The sequence below is a fragment of the Gambusia affinis genome, linkage group LG22 (genome assembly GCF_019740435.1).
Source record: "Gambusia affinis linkage group LG22, SWU_Gaff_1.0, whole genome shotgun sequence".
Lineage (NCBI taxonomy): Eukaryota > Metazoa > Chordata > Actinopteri > Cyprinodontiformes > Poeciliidae > Gambusia > Gambusia affinis.
The window spans coordinates 3,132,759-3,149,006 of NC_057889.1; the positions used below are offsets into that span (position 1 = coordinate 3,132,759).

General features: G+C 34.8%; 1 protein-coding gene across 4 annotated transcripts in view; it reads right to left on the reverse strand.

The window, feature by feature from the left end:
- The window catches only part of ncoa1 (nuclear receptor coactivator 1), a 42,584-nt gene extending 30,024 nt beyond the window's left edge, over nt 1–12,560 (reverse strand). For 2 of the 4 annotated variants that reach the window (XM_044106456.1, XM_044106455.1), the window contains exons 1-2: nt 11,908–12,560; nt 3,771–3,994 (exon numbers count right to left, since the gene is read on the reverse strand). The gene's annotated coding sequence lies outside the window, so the exon portion shown is untranslated. The remainder of the gene's footprint in view (nt 1–3,770; nt 3,995–11,907) is intronic. The other 2 variants (XM_044106454.1, XM_044106453.1) reach the window with 2 other exon arrangements.
- Nucleotides 12,561–16,248: the final 3,688 nt, after the last annotated feature.

The following is a 16,248-nucleotide window of genomic DNA, read 5'->3' on the forward strand; positions in this document are numbered from 1 at the left end:
CACATCCCACATGTCACGTTTTGCAGAAAACACGCAGACGCAAAACAATTTGCAGCTCCTATTGTGCACAAACACACACCTGTAGAAGAGGTCAGCCTCCTGCCGCTTCTGACCTCTCCCGCCCTCCTCTCTGTAAGTGACGTACGGGGGAGGAGGAAGAGGAGGACTGAGCCTTCAGTCAGCAAAGATGAAGAACAAACAGCAGCAGCGAAAGCAGAGTCAGCCTTCTGAGACGTAAAATCCGCAGCCGCCCCATTACAAACACCAACCGTCGCCTCTTTAGGGTTTCTCCCTCCGTCATCCTCCCATCCTGCAAGCTGCCATCGCACAGAAAGCCAACCAAAAGCGTGCAAATGTATGGATTGCAAGGGGAGCGAGGGAGAGACCACCAGGTGGAGAGTGGGCAGCGAGAGATGGAGGATTTTCAGAGAAATCGTGGGAAAAGAAGGAGGTAAAAGAGGGAAGGGATGCCACGGTTAAATATCATCCTAATTTGGAGCATCATGTTGTGACTGAGAGGGAAATATGATTCGGAGATGAGTCTTCAAAAAAAACAAAAAAACTGGCAGACTGAATAGTTCATTCACTTCCTCATTTGTGAACTTTCTCAAAAAAAAAAAAAATCAGGAAAACATGAAAATAGGTGAAAGCAGTAGAGATGTGGGATAGTTACATAAGTAAAACTAAAGAGTTTTGATTAAAAATTCAATAAATCATCAAATTCAAGCTGCAAATATGTATATTTAGCTTAAAATAAAAAGAGATTCCCAGATTTTTTTTTAGAGTGAAACGTGTGCACCCCTCTCTGCTGCTGGGAGATGGTTCAGCCTCTGAGAAGCTGCTCAGTCACTGTTGCTAAGGCCGGCCCCTCCTGAATGTCAGGACATAAAGCAAAGAGTAAACAGCCTCAGCCAGACCTCCGGCTCCTTTCTTCATCACGCTCTGAGGAGCTGATGGTCATGTGGACCAGGTGAAATCAGCAGCAGCTCGTTTTGTGCAGGTCTGCTGGGGAAAATGTTCACACGTGGCTTTCACATGAAGCAGAGCGTAACTAACTCCTCAATCAGGTGGATTTTATAACCCATAGATGTAGTTTGTAAATTAATTCTGAATCTTCTATGAATTAAAAAAGTAATTTACATAAATGCACCAGAACAAATTCTTCACATGACAAACCAGAAGTCATTCTACTCCCTCTGAGCTCAGTTGTTATTAAATGTGTAAATTATTCACTCCGAGTCGTTTAAAGGTTTCTTATCAGGATTTTAGCACTACTGCAGAAGCAAAGAGTTTTTTTCAGACATTGTAGTCCGGTAGATTTGGTTCGATTGGGGACCAAAATAGCAACTGTTCCCTTCCTCGCCTGTGGGGGCGCTGCAACAAGAACTTAAGAAAACTAGACAAAAACTAGACAGTAAGCGCAACTTCCTTCTTCACAAAATGTAAACAAAAATGGAGGGGATGTAGGATTTCTCTTTTGTTGTTGGCAAAAGACCGGCTACTACTAGCCTAGCATGTTGGTTTTGGTTGCATTTACCCAGAATGCCCTGCAGTGCAGTTCACTTCCTGCTTTGGTCAACTTTGAGTTCACATAATCCTTTGAACCGCACCATAGTTCACTTCAACCAGATCAACATTTTGATTTTTAAATGGACCAGCATTTGCTTTTTTACATAGTTCGATTGCGCGTTCACACCTTGCTAAATGAACTAGAGTTCAATTAAACTGGACTAAGCAGGTGTGAATGTATCCTTATCAATGCACTGAGGTATTCCAGTTTTCCAAGCTTCATTTTCTTTCAAATATTTAAGATATGCTCTATTAAAAAAATCTTCGATTAGGTGAATTTTCACAAATAACTGAAACACGCTCCTGGAGTTCTACTGTAGATCACCACCACTTTTTCATCCTTAGAGATGATAATTTTTAGAAGAATGTGTTTTAAAAAAAATATTTACCTTTCCAAACACTAAATACCATAAAAAATGATCCGTCAGAAGCTCCAGAATCTAATCTTTTTCTGATCAGTGAACACAGCACCACTTAGCCAACAATAACCAACAATAACCCTCTTTGGTGAGGATGTACCTACAGTGGGAAGAATTGATCACAGTCACTTTTCACCAATTCAGTGTTTTAAAGTGAAGCCAGAGGAAGTAAAACAACAGTGAGAAAATTTTCACTCTATTGACAGACCAGAAAATTAAAGCTAGATATGACGTCATATTGAAGATTTGCATCCAAACGCATAAACAAACTGTTGTGTTCCTCGTTTTTCCAACAGAGTACTCCGTCCAGTTCCAGTCCATTGTTCCCCACCATCTGTGTACACCAGAACCAGGATGTTTACCAGCAGTAAGACATAACCTTGGACCATACACAGCTCCACAGACACCACAACACGCAGCCAAAGTCCTCAGTGTATAGAATACGGGTCTGAAGTTAGAGAGACTCCCAGACGCTCCTTTATTTGTGCAACAAGTACCAACATAAACACACAGAAAACTCAATCACAACAGCTTAAACTCCCACTTCTAGTTACATCCTTGTCAGAATTGTGGTGATTTTTCTACTGAATTTTGCATGGAAATCTGACCAGGTTTATATTTCCTCATCAAAACAACAACAGTGATCTGAAAACGCCACGAACAGAAGCAAAGGTTAAGTAGAGGGTACATCTAAGAAAACAATTAACCTGAACTTCAACAAAACTGCCAAAATGGCATTGTTGGGGGTTTATTTTTTTTTTCTATGCTTTATTAAAACACAGCATTGCTTTTTCTTTTTCATTTTGTCAGCTAATGTGCAAGATATCAAAATTTTATGTAAAATCCAACAAAAAATATTTTGAATTGATAAAAGTACCAACTGGCACTTTTGGCCGATTTTCCAGTCTAAACTGAATGATTAATATTTTTGAGATGTAATTCTGGTTACAGAGACTTCATAATTTATTTTAACTACTATTGTTCCAGTTGTTTTAATTTTTTATGTTTGAAATGTTTTCCAGTTGGACTGTTAAAGAAATTAAAGTTTTTTTAACTTGCATTAATATGCCATTATTATTGTAAAATTGAAAGTAGTTTAAAAAATACAACATTATTATTTTTGCAATAATTTTTGGGTGAATTTATCTTTCAGGCCTACAAACAAAACAAAACATAATTGTCAAATTTAACATTTTAATTTAAAAAAATATTTGAAACAGAATTGTGTTTTCTGGGCTAAAGAAAAAATAAAAAACTCTGATCAAACTTCAAAAGTCAAAAGAAGTGGCATAGCTTTGAGTCTTACCCTGCAGAAAGAAGGGAATGCACAAATATTGTGCTTTTAGGATACAATTAAAGATGTTTTTTTGAAATTAATTTCCACAATCCAAGAAAAATCTGATCATTCATAAGTTTAGTCCTCCTTCGTTTTGCTTCACACACCTACTGGCCATCAGGCGGGCTGATAAAAATGGGTATGGTGAATTTTTCAAATGGTCTACAGCTCCTATTTTCATTTTTACGAGCCTATTTGGATTAATTGGATTAATCGTTATTAATCGATTACTGAAATAATCACCAATAGCACTCAATTCATTGATAACTAGAGTATACATTCAAAGCAGTAATTTGATATACATACAAACAGTTGATTTACAGTTTGATTTGTACGTGTAGGAGTAGAAGCTGAAACTCAGGACTGGAGTGGCAGATTGTTGAAATAGATTATCAACTGCAGTCTAAACACATTTTAGACATTTTGGATGGATCAACCTGACGCACCTACTTGGTCTAGGGCTCCAGTGAATGAGTCATGTGGTGGCTTTGGGGGCCTTCTTCTGGGCTCTCTCCACAGATAAAAGGAGTGAAGGGGACTCTGCAGGTGAGGTCACTGGAGGGCAAACGGCTTAAAGTCGAGGTGATGGAGCGCCGGTGGTGAGGTTAGGGCTCCGCCGCCGTACCGTCACATGGCACCATCCCAGGTGTAGGGAGAAGCCAGCCGGCCTCTGACATGGAGGGGACAACAGAGAAAACACCATCAGTGAGACAAGATTGATTAAAAACGTCCTTCCCATACCGATACAGTCCAGGGCTGAAAGGATTCATCAAATTAATCGTGATTAATCAAATACTGTAATAATCGTCAACTAATTTTGTGAACGATTTATTGTCAACTAGAAAATAATAACAAGGCTATTCTCTAAAAGAAAAACATATTCAGAGCAGAAATAAAGCCAAAACGTTTCTAGAGAATGCTTTTTATTTTTAATTGTCAGAATAATAGATAAATTAATTTATTACTAAAATAATCTGCAGCCCCAATACACTCAAAGATAAACAGAATAATCAGCTTACTGCCTTGAGTTCATGATAAATAAGAACATAAATATCAACATTAATAAAAAGCTGAAAAGTCTTAAATTGCCTGAAATGTGCAGGTAAAAATAAACAGAGCAGTGAAATCCAGACATTGCTTTCGACTTCCACAGCCCAATATTTAACAATCAAACTCGCTGATTCGGTAGTGATACTTTAGAAATGATTGTGTTGGGTGACGTCAGTCGCTTCACTCTTTTGTGTCATTGTCCTATGGACCATCAAGTGAAGAAAGAACGGTGTGGTACTGGTCCATCTTAAAGGCCACTTTTACAGTTGAAACAGGCTAAATAGCAAACTGAACCACACCAAATATTGGTATTTCTAATAGGAAACCCAACAGTACCAATGCCACACCAGTAGGAGGTGCTAACATCAAAAATGACCACATCAAAATCAAAAATATCCTGAGCATGGATAAAGCAGTTTCAGACCTGTCCTGTTTTATAGGCCACTTTTACTATGGAAACAGACTAAATAGAACCGAACCGCTCTGAGGAAACGACATTATGTCCAATATTGGTGTGAAGAGAACAAACTGCATAGTGCGGTTGGCTGCATTCAGTACAAATTAGTCCCACCATTCATAACATAATCATAAGATCCAGTCATGCACATTCCAGTGAACAGATAGATCAATGACGGCAATAATTGATTTTGCGGAGGACTCGGGCAGGTGCTGAGGAGGGCAGCCTCAGTGTGTCGGCATTAACATTGGTCACATGACCAAACAAAAACAACATGGCCTCCAGAAACGCAAACGGGTTAGCATAAAGTTTCTGCTAATCAAATTTAACGCTTTTAATGACATTTTTCACAGTAATAATGCCATCAACAGTCAATGTATAGTGCACAAATGGTTTTTTAAATGCCATTGGCAGTAAATCCATTAACTATTACAGATTTTTATGGTATTTCAACAAAAGATCAAGTTATGTGCCACAGTCAGCAAACTTTTCCTTCCAGTTTCTAACTCTACATTTTTCAGTTCATTGCATCTGACGTTGGAGCTTTTCTAGGAATGAAATAATTAATAGTGATTATTATAGAAATAATCATCAACTAATTTAGTAATCGATTAACTGGAGTGAGCTTTCAAAACAGGCAATTTGCTAAAAGAATAACATTCTTAGAGCAGAACTTAAGACAAAAATATATGCATTTTGCTTTTAACATAAAAAAATAAAACCTTCTTTGTCTGTAAATATGTTCCATCCATAGGTCCTTAGAAAATCTACTAAGCACCTTTTGGTATCAAATTAATAATTGGTTAGTCCAAAAAATAAACAGATCAGCTCAACACTTTAACTTTAAGTCGAGCAGAAATGGCTGAGTTTTCACAATTTATTTTGAATCCTTTGCTACAAATAATTGAGCGTACAAGTGGAATGTTTTTATTACATTTTAGGCAATAAAATACCTAAATGCAATTTTTTTTATTTAAAAAATTTTTTTTTTAATAAAATTTATGATATCATACAAAAAAAATATACAAAATATGCCAATTCTTTTGATATGATTAATTGATAAATCGTCACAATATTCAATAAAGCAAAAATAATCATCAATTGCAGTCTTTAAATTTCATATTTTATATGCAATTAAAGCCTTGAATTTAACTAACTCCAGGAATTTTAAAATTATTTTCATTAACTGCAAAAACAGTTTTACTTATCAGACTGACACTGATTTCAATGCAGAAGCTGTTTATTTTATACACAGAATAGAATATGAAACATGAAAGCTACCCAAATAAACAATATATACAATTAAAACAGCTAAAATGCACAACATTAACTATGCCAACAGTTCAAAACATACTAAACCTGACAAAAGAAGACAGGGGGGTTGAGGGGGAGCTCAGTTACCGGTTGCCATGGTAACCGCCAACTGCCAGGCAGCCAAATGTAACGTCCAATAAACGTCCAATAAATAAATGTCAGGAGAAAATAAACTGTGTGCAGTTCAGCTTATAATATAAATCATATTTTTTAAGTTGCACCCTGAAGAAGCCGATTTCAAATGGGAATGTTTTTAGTTACCTAAAGAATGAGTTATAAATAGTTTTTTTTATCATAATCTTGATTGTTATCACATTAGTACCACAAAAATGTCGAGATGAAATTGTAAACTGGTAACAATAGAATAACCCTTACTCAGGATTATTCTATGTTCAAATAATCCAGATTAACCCTTTATTTTTATTAATCCTTCACAATTTAACAGATATTAATGAACAAATATAAAAATATATAAATAAGCATTTTATTCAGGTGTGCCATGTGAAAACAGAAAGTGACAGAATAAACAGAGAAGTGACATGTCTGCTTTCTTTATTCAGCTGTTTGTGCACAAATATGACAATAATAACTACAAATTGAAATTATCTGTGTATATTTTAACTGAGGTGGGACATAAAAACATAAATTGTTATGTTTCTAGAATAAAGAGCAAAGGCTGAGCCACTGTTTATGTTCTGCATATGGGGAGATAGCATACGGTAACCAGCAGGGACAAAGTTTAAGGTCGGGCAAGAACGTCAGAAACAGACGAGAGAATGTAAAATATGTATGTCAGAGGTCATTCACTTACAGTAATACACAGATTTTATTTCTATATCAGAAAAACCTATCAGTTATAATAAGCATCTATGCACCGAATCTGATTTAAACATACTTTAATGAAGCAGAAACACACCCAACACTACTTCTTTCTGTACATAATTCATGTATGGTTATTTGATTTTCCATTTCAAAAAATAATTTCAAAGTTGATAAAAACAAATTAAATTAAATTTAGGTCCACCATCTTAAAGAATATTGTTGCAGAAGTGCAGATGTATGAAAGGCAAATAATTCAACACTATCTGTTTTAGTTATCAATTAATGGATTATTCTAACAATTCAATTAATTTTGGGGAAAAAGATGCAAATACAAAGATCACTCAGACTTTAAAGGGTTTTATTCTGTTAATTCAAGAAGGGTTATGTTAATTTCAAGATGATAAAGAAAGATTTAAATAATTAGCTCATAAATGATGAACAAAATGTTGCAAATAGCACAGGAGAATATTTAGAAATCTTGCAGAAATAATTCCAGATTCAGAGAAGCTAAATGAAAGCGAAGAGTGTCCGCTGACATCCTGGGGATTTCAAACACTCCAACACCTAAAGCAGCTCCTGCAGAAGAAAGCAGCAGCAGCGGCAGGCAGGTTGCTAAAATGGCTGCTCAGTTTCCATACAGACGCAGAGCTCAGACAGGAGGAGGAGGAGGAGGAGGAGGAGGAAGAGGAGGAAGAGGAGGAGGAGGAGGAGGAAGAGGAGGAAGAGGAAGAGGAAGGCTCCCACTACCAACAGTTTGTCTTCACACCTCATGTTTAATAAGAAATTATTTATTCCACCTGCCAATTAAAATCTCTGTTCTTTAACTCACTTTTTAAACTTGTGAAGTTAATCCTAAACTGCTTAATCCAGAGAATATGAACATCGTTTGATTTTTCTGCAGGATTGATGAGATCAGGAGATCCTTTTACAACTCTGTTTTGTTGCTTACGGTCAGCTTTACGCTCACGGTTGTTACAAACTTTGAGCCAAACAAGCGAGGCCCGAGCTGAACTCTGTAACCTGCTTGTTATCTGGGCTCCATCTCAGCTCCGTGAGGCCCAGCTGTGATGCTGCGGACACAAACACTGCAGATGCTGCTCAAACCGATCCACCTGCTGTCACTTCACACCAAAACAAGGAGCACCAAGCCTCCGATTACAGTCACATGACCAAACAAATACCACATGATCAACTCCTCCCCTTACAGAAACACACACACACACACACACACACACACACACACACACACACACACACACACACACACACACACACACACAGCAACAAGGTGCTTATAAATATCTGGTGGGAGTTTTAATGACCAGTACCGAGGCGGGCCGATGTGGTTTAAACATAAAATTTCTAATATTTAATTTTCTCCTCACTTTCCTTAAAAATTAAAAATGACAGAAAATATCTGTAAAAAATTGGCTTTTATTTCAATAATTTGAGACTCTTGTCAAACAAGATCATCAACCTGGAAATCGAAAAAAATGCACCGGTGGAAAAACTTTCCAGGATTTTCCAAAAATTAAATCTTCAAAAACAGAACATTTGATTAACTGACATTGCATCTTGATAAATTATTAAAATATCTTTTCATGTTTTTCCCAATATCACACAATAATAAAAAAATCTGTTTTTATACAATTAATCATCTAACAATTGATAGAATGATCTGGAAATACAATAATTATGAATGGTTTCTTTAAACAACATTTAAATTTATTTCCCTAATATTTTAAAATGTTATTAAAAGGGCAGGAACATATATATAGTGCAAATATTATTGATGAATATTGATAATCAACCAAATCAATATCCCATAATAATATTGGATATTGATATTGGCCCAAGATTTTTAAACTGCTAAATTTACAAAAAACATTAAAATTTAACAGATTTTAAATTAGATTTTGGTCTTGAATTGTTGACTTGCTGACCAATAAACTCACCTTTTTGAGTGAAATTAAATTAATTAAAACACTAAAAGGTAGCAACAGAAAGAAAATAAGTAAAGAATTTTAAACATACAAATATTAAACTATGGAAAATATTACAATAATTTTAAAAAAATATATATTTAGTTAATACATTGTTAATTGACCACATCAGCAAGGTATCACTTATCGGACCGATACCGATTGATTCTGATAAGTCTTATTCCAATCACAACAAGTTTTATAAAATAAGAAAAAGAGTTGCTTTTAGTTGACATCTGCTAAGTTTGTACTGGTATGAAAATTTGGGCTGATATTAGAACCCAATATTAATATTGCTGTTTTGACTGATATTTTCCAACCTTTTCAAAAGCAATAATTAAACGTTAAATGTTTCTATCGGCTCAGTTTTACTTATTGGACGACGGCACATTATATATTAACTTATCATTCTAAAACAAACTTTTATGCTGCAAAAAACATCCAGAGAAATTAAATAATTGTCTAAAATGTACCCAGTATTTACAGTGATACTGAATTTATATTTACTGTACAATACAAGGACTTTTTTGACTTTTTTTAGAAAATATTTTTAATAATAAATAAATACAGACGATTCAGAACATTAAGCTTAAATGTTAGCTCAAAAATCTGAAGATAAAGATGTTGAATTGAATGTTTGGGAATGAAAACGTTTCACCACTTTCACAGAGATCCGGACAGCCAAGAGGCAGAGTCTGAAGTGAAAGTTGGGATTGATTCGTTTACAAACAGAAAAACATTCAGCTGATAAAAGATATTGACCACCACTCAAAACAGCAGTTTAACCTAAAGGTCCTGGATCAAACACTTCCAAAATGGCTGCAAAGCATCAGCACACAGTAAGTTTTAAAACATCTACTGATGCATTCACAGACCAAAGAAAAAGTGGGAGAGTTGAGTTTTAATGCAATGCAATTGAAGCAGTTAATTGAATGTTGAGTTTCAACTAATTTAGACTCAAACTAAATTCTATCAACAGATGTTATTAATTATTGCAAGATGCAGTTTTGAGAATTAAAACAAATATTTATCCATTTCTCTCTTTGCTTTTCATACCAAGTTTTATTCACTCAAATCCCTGTAAGACATTTTGATTTTTTTGTACAAATCAACCATTTTTAAAATATAATGTTTTTATGAGTAATAATCATCAGCTTAAAATCTTTATTTTACATACTTTTTATTGACATTTCTGCAATAAATGTTTTTTTTTTTATTACTGGTCCAGTGTCATTTTTGCTGTTTTTATTAACTGCAAGCAAGAATAATAATTAACAGTAATAAAGGCTTGAAAACATCAGCTGGGTGGAATTAATCTATATAATATGAGTGGAGTTTATGAAATAAATTAGATTTTCATTAATATTTGATTTATTGAATGCTAAATATTGCTATCAAAAAATAAAAAATAAATAGCCTGAAGATGATCCATACTGTATTAAGTGGAAGAGGTTTCAGGATTTAACTATAATTTTTAGTTTGAAAAATAATGTCAGTTCAATTTATTTATTTTTTCCTTACTTCTTAATTTTTTTTTATCCTCTGTTGGTCCTTTTAATTATAAAAATATCACATACCACAATTAAAGTAAATTAACAGAGTTATGCTGAGAAAGGTAATTGGTTGAACATTTCAAGGCTTTTTTTTTTTTTTTGGAAAAAGCCTGAAATTAATCAAAACATTTTTGGGATTTTGTGTCAACATTTCACACATTTTAGTTAGAGCTCCTTAAAATATATCAAATTACAGCAATAGTTAAATAATCAAATAAACTTTAATTTTGTCAAGAACACTTAACACTAGAACAGGTACAGTAGATATTTCAAATATCCAACACAAAACAACCAAAAACAAAAAACAAAATGGAAATAAAAACCACACATAACCAAAAACATAAATGAAATATAAATTATTGAGCTTATTTATCATGAACAATAAATCTATAACAATATACATCTCCATACAGGTGATCAATGTGAATAAATAATAGATCTGATAGAATATTCAATCATTTAAATGAATTACAATCCAGAACTGCACAGCATTCTGGGAGATGTAGGCTTCAGTCGCTCAACCTCTCGTAGCAAGCTAAGCTAGGTTGGTGAAATCAACTAACTCACTCGTATTTGGTTACCTAGCAACTCAATCATTCCTAGGTTGCCTAGCAACAACCTGTTGTGTAACAGTAGCAGATTAAGGTTTTGCCACTTTCTTCATAACAGCTTAAAAATAAAATTTAAAATATTTACATTGTAGAGTGAAAACTGAATAAAACAAGAAAAGTCACGCCACAAATTTGTCAGTATTTCAGATATTTACAATAACAAAAAACTCATTAATAATTATAGATAGATTGATGTGAAAGGTTTACATTTTTCAGCAATTTCGTCCACCCTTAATTATTGTCATTTATGTCGGCCCACATTTTCAAAGTCAGTGCATCCTTACTTCCTAAAGTGCTTTCAGATAAAAATATTTAGACTTTAAACTCAAATATTCTAACATGCTAACCTATTTTCATGTATATATGCATTTTTTCAATAAAATATCTGAAGACTTTCAATAATTAATGATAATTAAACCAGATATCCGCAGTTAAAGCCATCCTCGCATGTTTTTAAGTGTTTTTCCAGTGAACATGAGTTACTTGTGTGGCTTATTTTAAAAAAGCCTCAGATACCATGTGTCAGGAGGTCAAGGTGTTCTTTCAGTTTTCGCGTTCAGGTTACAGAAACCCCCCAAAAAGAGCTGCGACACCTTCAGGCCGTCTCCCCCAGCTCCGTGTTACATAATAGCCGCCCGCTCTGGAGCAAAAACGCCCCTCCGGAGCCAAGCACGGTTATACTTTCAGCAGGAGTGGGAGAAAAACGTAGAGAGGAAAGAAAAACTCAACAATGAGCCGAGGCCTTGCAGCACACATGAGCCGCCCAGGCTTCTCTCACATGGAGCCTCTCCTACCTGTTCGGGCTCCGGCTCGGGTTGGTTCCGCAGATCCGTCCGATTCCGTTGATTATTTCCCAGCTTAAACCAATGCCAGTCGGCTAACTTGGCTAACCAGCTTAACCTACTGCTTGGTCGCAGCAAGGATACTCACTCAGCTGTCTCACTTTTTTTATTTTTTTATCTTCTCCTACTTTAGGTTGATAATACTGCGGTCAAGCGTCGCGACCATGTTAAAAACACGCGTGGGTTAATCTGGAAACTTTCCAGAAGTTGTATGTAAGATGGTTCGCTGTCAATTTAACGTCAGCTTTTGTTGACAAACAAGCCTGCGTGGTCGAAATCACACACGACGTGAAGTTAGCCAGGCTGCTAGCTCGGTTAGCTCAGCCAGCTAGCCAAGCTTTTGCTAAATCTCGCTCCAAATATCCGTTTTTCACGCCGTCCGTGGGGGCCACGCGAGTCCGGTCGGCAGCAGGGAATGGCGGGGGACTCAGTGGATCACGCTCGCGGGTTTGTGCGTGTCGGTGGCGGTGCAGTTGCGTTTGCTAAGCCAAGTTATCGCTCTGCTCTCTGCTCTCCGCCATTTCCAATCTCTCAACACAAACAAACAGGGCTGCTCGTGCACGGGGTACGCGCGTTCACGAGGCGACCGGACTAAAGTCCCAGCCTTTGATGTATGACCACAACAATCAGTGAAGTTGTCAATTTAATTCAAATTATTTATGTTTTACTACATTTATCGAGAGAAGGATAACAACTACTTATATTTACTTGAGTAACTTTAGAAAAAATTGCTTTTAGGAGTAGCCTTTTAGGGCTGACACGATTAATCGGATTAGTCATTCAGGGGCGTCGAACTCCGGTCCTCAAGGGCCGGTGTCCTGCAACGTTTAGATGTGCCTCTGTTGCACCACCTGAATAGAATAATTAGCTCATTAGCAAGGCTCTGGAGAACTGATCTACAGAAGGAGGAGGTAATGAAGCCATTTCATTCCAGTGTTTTGTACCTGCAGCACATCTAAAAACTGCAGGACAGCGACTGGAGGCCTGGAGTTTGACACCTGTGGTTGTTGCTACAAAAACAGAAAATGTATCTATTTTCAGTGAAAATGGCTCCCAATAAGTGGATAAACCCAAGTCTGCTTTTGAGAAAATTGGATGTTTTCACATCATTGCATTAAAATAAAAGTAAAAAAAATTATTTATTAAAAAAATACTGTACAATTAATCTGATTAATCAGTTATTAAATAATAATTAATTAATTTAGGAATCAATTAATAGCTAACTGAAATTGGCAATTAATTAACAAATTTTTTTTACATTCTTTAATTTATATTAAATAATTAAAAAATAATCAATAATTATTTTTTAATCAATAATTTAAAAAATAATCAACAGATCAGTTCTAAACCGTATTAATGTTAACAGAAAGAGCTGAGCTTTTCACATGTTAAAAGTAATATTTAGCTACAAATTCCCTAAAGTAATGCTATGTTATTACTATGTTATTTAGATAATAAAATATTCATTTTATTATTTAAAATAAGAATTGAATTATTTGTTTAACTGCATTTGAAACTATTCCTAATATTGTATGAAAGAGGCTTTAGTGAAAAAAAGGTTGTGCAGAACGTACCAATTTTGTAATCCGATTAATCTGTAAAACATCAATTAATCATTTTTACATTTGTGTGCTTCTTGTTTTAAAGCACAATTCAAGATAATCCCAGACTATAAGCTCGATACAGAAATGATCCCATATCTGAACGTGTTGTCAGACTGAACTGTTGCACAATCTTTCGGACATTTGTTGCCATTCTTTCAGACATATTTTCAGCTAATCTTTGCTGCAGGGCCTGTTCTGCTCAACTTCTCCCATGGAAGTACACTTTAACTGTTCTGTTAAATTACTTGCTTGTCCAGGTCTTAACATTTTTTGCATATGTGACGACTCCTGTATGTGGACATACTTTGTCAACACATTTTTTTCTCGTTTTAGTTGAAAGAACAAGGTGAAAAACAAAGTCTGACACCATGAGACAATATATCAACAGAATCACAAAGTAAAAACATGAGGCAGCCATGTTGCATTTTCATGTGGTTTACAAGAAATCTTCAACTTTTCAAGTTGTTATCGAAGATATTTTCAGCACTAGAACTGCAATTTGTTTGGTGCAACTTGCTTGTTGTAAGGTGCTGCATGAATAAAGTAACTTATTTATGCAAAACCAGTGCAAATAGATTATTATCCTAAAATCTACATGAACAGAAGAAAATTGAGCAAAGAACAGATGAGTTTTGTGATGCTCTATTAGCTAAATCCTTAAAGCCAAAAGGAAACATATTTATTGTCATACAGTATGCAAAGCTTTTGCTATCTCATTGCATGGCTTACATTTTTGCTTTACTATAGAGAACATTTTAAAATATTCGTTAGAACAGACAAATGCAAGCACATGTAGGAAAACCCAGATAGACATATTTTTATTAATTAGGTTGACATTTTTACAGATAAAATATTTTTTTAATAAAAAATATTAAGGAACAACATCAAATTTTTTTAAATATCTTAATATTGTAGTAAATAGAACAACAAACATCCGGCTACTTTTACTCAAAAGCTTCCATTAATATAGCAAACACTAAAGAAATAGTGACTCAAGTTTGCAATGTACCCACCTACTTTATTGCAAAAGCGTACTATCTTTCTTTGTTTTTAAGCCATTCTTATTTAATTACAAGAACAAATTTTTTCATCGTGAATATTTAGCAAATATTATAAGCAGTGTTTTTTTCAAGATTTCCTAAACAGGTTTTCTTAGGGCAAAATGGCTGCCAAACAAAGAAAGGTTTGTTGTTTTTGCTTATAATACACTTTAAGCCAATTATCTTTTGGTTTTAGGTGGATTCAGGATGTAAACAATTATTTCAAAATAATCACTTTACATTTAGTGAAGCCAACTCATATATCTGTATTTATATCTCATATTTCCAGCCTTTTACAGAGGAATTATGGCAGCTAGATGAAACACACAACCAGAGGAGGATTTCCAGGAACACATCAGGGAGAAAAACTGTACACTACTATATTTATTAAACTGGATGAGGGCACAATTATCTGGTGGGTCAAGGCAAGCGAGGGCTTTATGCTTTTACACAGACAGGCGTTTTACACACTTCTGGCATTTTTTAAATGTTGTTCACCTTCATCTTGTTTTCCTGATAAAACGCAGGAACACCAAGTCACAGAGGCAACATCTACATTTAACGCCTGGCGATCAAACCGTCGGGGCAGAGACAGATATTTAGGTGAAACAACAAGGTCGAGTCTAAAGTACTCACAGTCCAAAACAATTTTTAAAAATAAAGCAAATAAAAACATTTAAAATGGATTTGCACTTTTGGTTTATTAAAAAATGCTTCTAGGTTTTATATTTCTTTCAAACTCGGTTTAACAAATTTTAAAACAGGCTTTAGTGACAGGATTTGGGTTAATTTCTTTTAAAATGTTTGCTAATATTTAACCAAATGTAGTACATTCAAAACAAAAATGAGAAGGACATCTTTTATGTAAGTTTGGAAAGACTAAATGAACTTTTGCAACAAAATTATGTCAATAGTAGTTTTACGTCGATTAAAAATATAAAGTTTAACAAACAAATTTGTAGAATTCTTTAATGGAAAAAGGGGGTCCAAAAGGAATCAGTTCGAGGATCACAAATGGTCCCCATGCCACAGACCCTTTTCTGAAAGTTGTTAGAACATAAAACACATTATTTCTTTACGGAGTTAATTTCCTGCCAAAATGTTCCAAACAAATACAACATCCTTCACAAAATGTAAACGATTACAGTTCAGAGTGATGTCAGCGCTCCCAGGGCAGCCATTTTGTTTTACAAAGCTACTACCAGTACTTATTTTTTACTTCAAATTCAGGTCAAGGCCATGATGGAATACTATTTTAATTATGAGAATAAAGTCATAATATTAGGAGAATAACGCAATAATTTTATAACAACTCCAACATAAAAAAAAAAACACAAAAAATGAGGAAATGTTGGGGATCTTTTGGAATATATTTTGGTGTAAGCTTCTAATAGAAACATTAAAAGTATTTTGAAACAATTGTGCATAAAAGACAAAATAATTGAGACAATATCAATATATATATTATGACAGAAACGTGATCAATATCAATAGTTAATACATTTAATTTTCATTATTCAATACATAGAATATTCACGGAACCGCACAGCATTCTGGGGGATGTAGGCAGAGGAAAGGCTAGCTGGTCACGGCTAGCCAAGCTAGGTTAGTGACTTGAACTTACTCGCTCTGTCTATGGTTACCTAGCA